General features: G+C 59.7%; 1 long non-coding RNA gene across 1 annotated transcript; it reads left to right on the top strand.

Moving 5' to 3' along the window:
* The first annotated feature begins 3750 nt into the window (after positions 1-3750).
* LOC127489074 (uncharacterized) lies at positions 3751-6589 on the top strand. Its single transcript, XR_007916989.3, has 4 exons — positions 3751-3909; positions 4028-4443; positions 4975-5060; positions 6006-6589. It is a non-coding gene; the product is annotated as an uncharacterized LOC127489074 (long non-coding RNA).
* Positions 6590-6783: the final 194 nt, after the last annotated feature.

The following is a 6783-nucleotide window of genomic DNA, read 5'->3' as shown; positions in this document are numbered from 1 at the left end:
TTCAATTCTGTTTCCAAGAACGGTTTGAAGTACCCTCATACACCCACGCTGGAGAATCCTCCTGGGATTGGCAGGTGGGTTTCCTCCTTACCCCAGACCAACCAGCAGCCAGCGCCGCTCTGCGGGACCTAAGAGCCCTGGGCCTGCCACCAGGACGGCGCTGAGCCTGGGAACGGCAGGCTGGGTCATGGGGGAGGCCTCAGGTCAAGGCAGCCACCCTGGAAAGCACCCTCCCACGGCACAGCCCCTGCAGCGCTCTGACAGCAGAGACGGAGCCCAGAGGGAGGCGTGCGCCCAGCCCCCACCCACCTGACCACAGGCTGCTTGTTGGGGTCCCCACTGGCCAGACCCTCTCCCCAATTCTGGCTACCTCTGAAATGACCTCGAACTGCTCTTCCACGTCACACCCAGGCTTCCAATGTCACCTCTTCCCTGAAGACTGCCCTGACTGGCCCCACAGAATCCCACCCTTAGAGTGAGACAGGACTTCAGAGAGGAATTACCTCGTGCTACCCGAGGGAGGGCCCCTGGAGGGAGGACCAGGAGCCTTGTGGAGAACAGATACGTAAACAACCACAACAAACAGATGGAGAGATGGGCAAAGGGTACAGAGCTCCCAGAAGGAGGGGACGGACAGACGAATAGTTGGCGTGTATTTGGCAGACGTGCCCCTCCCCGTTGGGGAGACCCTGAATAACACAGCTGTCTCAACTTCACCGAGCCGCCACCACACTCCCGTGGACAGTGCCCTTATTACTAACGGGCACCACCTCCTGGATTCGTCACGGCCACTCGATGAGGCAGACACAGTCACATTACCCCCATTTACCAATGGGGCTCGGAGAGGTTACGCAGCCAGCTGAGAGCAACACAGCTGCCGACCGGTAGTCAGGACACAGCCTGGCTCTTTTATTTAAAAAAAATATATATTTATTTAATTGAAAGGCAGAATTAGAGGGGGAGATAGATCTTCCACCTGCTGGTTCACTCCCCAAATGGCTGAGGCGGAAGCCAGGAGCCTGCAACTCCATCTGGGTCTCCCCCATGGGTGGCAGGGATCCAAGCCCTTGGCCATCTGCTGCTGCTCTCCCACGCGCACTGGCAGGGAGCTGGATCAGAAGCAGAGGAGCTGGGAGTGGAACCGGCAGGCACTCCAGTATGGGCTATGTCACCTGTGTCACAAGCAGCCAGTTAATCCACTGTGCCACAACACTGGCCCCAGCCTGGCTCTTTCCGACTTCACAAAGGACCTTGTTCACCATAAAAGTGAGCACGGGTGCGTGGAGGCAGGCATCGTGCCACGCACCGCTGCACACCTGGAGCTCACTGAACTCCACTCCATTATCTTCCTAGGAACTGGCTGAGCCAAGAGCCCTCCCGGGATCCCCAGCGTCAGGGCCTGGAGGCCAGGACTGCAGTGAGGCCCACCCTGGCCAGGGAGCCCCAGAGGCCTCCAGCCAGGGCCTTCCCAGAGCTTCCCAGTCTCAACTGCAGCAAACACGGCTGGTCCAGCAGGCCTGAGGCCGCCATCCGCGTGCTATCCACGTCTTGTCTTGCTCCAGCAGGCCTGAGGCCGCCATCCGCGTGCTGTCTTCTCTGTAGGGGGAGGGTTCCTGCTGCTTCCTGGGAGGGGGCTCGGAGGCGGGAATGTGGCAGGAGAGGGGGGAGAGCACGGGATCTGACTTCAGGTCTGCACAGCTACCAGTGGAGGGCGGATAATGGGCGGGCACAGAGGCCTCCCCACTCCCCCAGGCCGGCAGAGCGGGACTTTCCCAAGGGCCCAGAGAGAGGAAGGGGCTGTCAAGACACCGGAAAAGGCCGTCTGTCGCTTTACCTGCCCCTCGTGCTGCCGCCCTTCCAGACAGAAACAGAAAGTGAGAGCTTTGCCCTCTGGGGGAACAGGCAGGGGCGGGTGCACCTGTCTCATCCGGTCTTCCGTGCTGGGGTTTAGGGGCCTCCCCCGGGTGGGGTGGGGGCAGGGAGGAAAGGCTGTCTGCATTTGACAGGCAGGAAGCAGAGGCCCAGGGGCAGCCTCAGGATTTGAAGCATAGAGCAGCAGAGGCGGCCCTGAGGGCAGGAGGGAGGCACCTGGAGCTCAGCCCAGAGGCCAGGCAGGAAGAAGGAAGTCAGGCTGGACAGGAATGTGGAGCCACAGGAACCAGGACAGGAGCTTCCCGGCCCCTCCTTCCGGAAAAATCTCAGGAAACTGTCTGTCAGGCCTTGGCCTTCCCACCGTCCCACATCCCCCACCCTCCTGTCTCCTCCCAATGCCCTCCCCAAGCCTGGAGGCCACTTCTAACCCCAGGAGGCAGCGCACAGGTCCTGAGCCCCACCCGGCAGGCTGGGGCAGGCTGGGCGGCCTGTGAGGGAGGGCCAGGCAGGCCCCGCTGGACCCTGAGGCCGGAGTGAGAGGACGCCCACGCCTCCCCTGCCCGCCCTGTTCCAGGAAGCACTCTCACTCACAAGGGTTCACCCAGTCCTCACCCCCTCATCCTTCACTCGGTCAACCAGATCCCTTCACTGTCAGGGCCACTGTGCCACAGCTCCTCTCTGCCCAGCTCCCGGCCTCCTGGCTCATTTTTAAATTATTAAAAAAAAAAATTGGCATCTACTTGAAGGACAGAACACGGAGCAGCCAGCCCTTCCATCCACTGATTCACTCAACAAATGGCCCCAACAGACAGGGCTGGGCCTGGCTGATCCAGGAGACAGGAATCCCACCCGGGTCTCCCAAGTGGGTGGCGGGGCCCTCACCCACTGTTCAGGTACCCTGACAGGCAGCTGGACTGGAAGCAGAGCTCTGGGACCCAGACAAGCATCTGATAATCGGAGCCAGCAGCGGCGCAGGCAGTGGCTGCTGGAATAGTCAATAATCCTTGATTGATCATTCTGCTGTGGCCTTTCCCCCTCTTTTGTTCATTTCAATCACCTGTGAGGGAGAATCCTGGCAACTGAGATCCCGGGCTGCCGCTCCACCTTCTAGAAGGGCAGGGCTGCAGCCCTAGGACTGCGGCTGGGACCACTGCCCCAGGCAGTCAGGAGCCACCAGGCCACAGGAGGCGGCAAGGAGACAGGTGAGGGCCTGCTGTGTGGAACCGCATTGGGCCGAGCCCACAAAGGCTGGTCAGTGTCCACTGAAGGCTCGGGCTCCAGCTGCTCACAGCCTGTCCAAACTGTCACGGCCGGGCCGGTGCTATGGTGTAGTAGGCTTGGGCCCCTGCACCCACGTGGGAGACCAGGAAGAAGCTCCCGGCTCCTGGCTTCAGATCAGCCCAGCTCTGGCCATTGTGGCTATGTGGGGAACGGACCAGCAGATGAAGATCTCTCTCTGCCTCTCAAATAAATTAAAACAACAAATTGTTACAGCCTGGGCACTTGCATTTGAATGTCCCTCCCACTGGAACCCACCTGCTCTAAACTGCTCCAGCCACTGGCCCCATCAGAGGGCGGCTTCACTAGGGCTCAGCCACAAAGAACACACCGGGCATCTCTCGCCTATGCAGCCTCCAAGTGCTCAACTGCCAAGTCCTCTCCTCTGTAGGCCCCGAATCGCTCTTGAACTCCGTTTCCCTCCACACCTGCTGCGGACACTGCGCGAGGCCCACAGCCTGCGTGGCCGCTCCAGCCCAATGCCCAGCCTCTCGTCGCACGCTGCTCCTTCCTGTGGCTCTGAACAACCAGCGGGGGACAGCCCCTGGGCGGAGTCTACAGACTGAGCCCAGCTCCACCACCAAGTAGCCGGGGTGTTCCACGCGTGGCCTCTGGCCTCTGTAATCCGACTGACTGCCCGTGTCACAGCTAATAATGGCCTTCATTCCTTAATCACACAGCGCGGCCACTAAGAACCTAGCGTGATTCAATCCACAGAACAATCCCAAGGCAGACACAACCCTGATTTTACAGAACAAGGTGAGGAGCTGGGAACTGAGTAATCGACCCACAGCTGCACAGCTGGCAGTGGCAGGCAGCCCCCCAGCCCGGTCCGGAAGATCAAGTTCACGTCCACATTCTCTGTCTTCTCTTGCAGGTGCAGAAGCTTCCGGCAGCTGCCACCACCCAGACAGCTCCATTCCTGGATGACAAAACCCTTGCACTTGTTCTGCTCTGGGCAAGATGGACTAAAAACCCTGCAAGTTGGCCGCAGCTGCTGACCGCTCCGCATTCCTCGAGCCGTGCCAGGCGCAGTTCAGCGGTGCCTGCCCCCCGCCCCCCTCCCCAGGGCTGCTGGCTCCCAGCACTGCCACTGCACTGGGGGATGGCCCCGAGCCAGGCGTTCACACACTGGTCTGCGTGGCCCTGGCTCCTGAAATGTCCTGTCCACCAGCAAGGAGAAAGGAGACCTTGACATGAACTCTGCTGTTGAATTCGAAGTTACATCGGGTGGCTGCTCATGTGGGATCTGAATTCGAGTTTGAACCCTTGTTGCCAATACCAGGATCAGGGGTAGGTAAACACATGCTCTCTACAGGAATCAACCCACGGCCCCTGCCCCCCAGCCAGGAAACCAGGTGGTGGACAGGCTGTGGGGGGCGGGGAGCCCTGGCTGGCACTGCCAGGCATCAGATCCTGACCCTGCCACTGCTGGCTCCAAGCAGCCGACCGGGGAAGGAGTGCTTGGCAAGCCGCCGGGAACTTGCCCAATGTTTGTACTTGTTACACATTAATGTACTAGCTGCTTTTGCTTTTCTCCCCTGGGACGTGGGGCTGAGCGGCGTGACGGTGTCCCTGAGACAGGACAGCTTGGGGTTCAAATGCTACCTCCACCTTCCGCTGGGGAACTCGGACAAGTTCTCTCGCCTGTCTCCCCACCTCACTCAGACTCAAGGCAGTGCCGGACAAGGCCCTGCCTGCCCCCCACCCCACCCCCCAGCCGCAGGGGCATTCCTGCTACACTCCCTCAGCGCCCTCAGAGCCTGCGCTTGGTCTCCTGCGCCTGGAAGCTCCAGCCCCAGAACTGCCTTCCTGCCCCTCCAGGTCACTGTGCCTCACTCTCACAATTCTGTTCAGACACTGACTCCTCGCCTCGGTCTTCCTCCACGGCACACACAGCCTGCAGCACGGTACGTACCGTTCACACCCGCTGGGTTAGAGGTTTATCTGGAAGGCGGTTACCCACGAGAGGGGCCACTCATCAGAACCCAAGTCCCATGAGGACAGGGAAGTTTCTTTCCACTTCCACTTCCTCCTTGCCTAGCAGTGCCTGGCTGGTTCACATAAGGGCCCAGCCTTCAGTGCCTTAAGTCCTACAACACGCCTGACACAGAGGGCATGGAGTTAAATTCCTAGGGCTCCCGAAACAAAGGATCACCAACCTGGAGGACTAGAACACAAGAGCTTTATTCTGAAAGCCACGTCAAGGTGTCAGCACTTGGGGAGGGTCCTCCATTGCCTTGTCCAGCTTCCGGTGGCTCCATGAATCCCCTAGCTCAGGGCCACGTGACGCACATGTCTGCCCGTGTTCCCGGGGCCTGTCCCCTGCCCACAGCAATCAGGACACTGGTCCCTGGGTTTGCTGTCACCTGGAGGTCTGTGGCCTGCACCCACAGAGACCTCTACTCAAGTCAGCTCACATCGGCGAGTTCCAGGCATCATGAGTGAACTGTCTTCCTGGAACCACCACTCAGCCGAGACAGCACAGGAAAGCAATTATCAAACCAGCAGGGAAACAGAAGGGGCAGAAAAAGCTCACGAGCCCTACGTGCCGGGGAAGAGTAAACGACTGAGCTCTGTCACGGGTAGGCCCCGCCCTGGGCACGGGGCTCACCCCAGTGAGCACACCAGGTCACATGGTGAGTGGCTGGCAAGCAGGGGTCTCCACTAGGGGTGAGAGGTGCAGCACTAACGCCCAGGGCAGCAGGGAAGCCGATCAGCCCAGCTCCAGCCAGCGTCTACCACGTTCTGCCCTCGGTAGGCCCCCAGAGCCCGGCTCTGCCTGGCAGCAGGTGCTAACCTGGGCAGGGCAGTGATGCAGAGCGAACGACTGTTTTCCTGTAACTATCACCCAGGGTCCGCCCCATCAACGAAACGGAGAATCTCCACTGAAGCCGCGCTGCAAGGCTCACGCCAGGCACACGGATGCCTCCTCAGACAGCCCGCGGCAGCAGGACAAGCCGAGACTTCTTCCCAGCGCTGCCCTAACCTGGGCAAACCACACACACCACAGGGCTCACAGCGTCCTGAGGCCTGAAGACGACACCCAGAGTGCAGACTGCACAGTCTCCATCAACTCCAGGGGTCAGGGAGTCTGATTTAAACACTGATAATGGGGTTGTGGGGGGCACAACGCTGTGGCTCAGCTTGTTAATGCCCCAGCCTGCAGCTGGCGCCAGTTCGAGTCCTGGCTGCTCCAATTCCAATCCAGCTCCCTGCTAATGCACCTGGGAAAGCAGTGGAGAATGACCCAAGTGCTTGGGCCCCTGCACCCACATGGGACCTCGCTCCCAGCTCAGATTGGCATTGTCGCCTTTTGGGGAGTGAACCAGTGGAAGGAAGACACCCCCCCCCCCCCCGTTTCCACCTCTCTGTGTAACACTGTCTTTCAAATAAATAAAATAAATCTTAAAAAAAAAAAAAAAAAAAAAAAAAAAAACACTGATAATAGGGGCCAGCACTGTGGTACAGTGGGTTCAGTTGCCACCTGTGAGGCCGGCGTCCCATATGGGTGCCAATTCTTGTCCCGGCTGCCCCACTTCCGATCCGGCTCCCTGCTACTGCACCTGGGAAAGCAGTGGAAAACGGCCTGAATGACTGGGCCCCTGCACCCACATGTGAGACTCGGATGAA

Source organism: Oryctolagus cuniculus, chromosome 11 (genome assembly GCF_051225735.1).
Source record: "Oryctolagus cuniculus isolate XC-2025 breed Fujian yellow rabbit chromosome 11, ASM5122573v1, whole genome shotgun sequence".
Lineage (NCBI taxonomy): Eukaryota > Metazoa > Chordata > Mammalia > Lagomorpha > Leporidae > Oryctolagus > Oryctolagus cuniculus.
The sequence above is the reverse complement of the archived record's forward strand: the minus strand, read 5'-3'. Positions and strand labels throughout refer to the sequence as shown.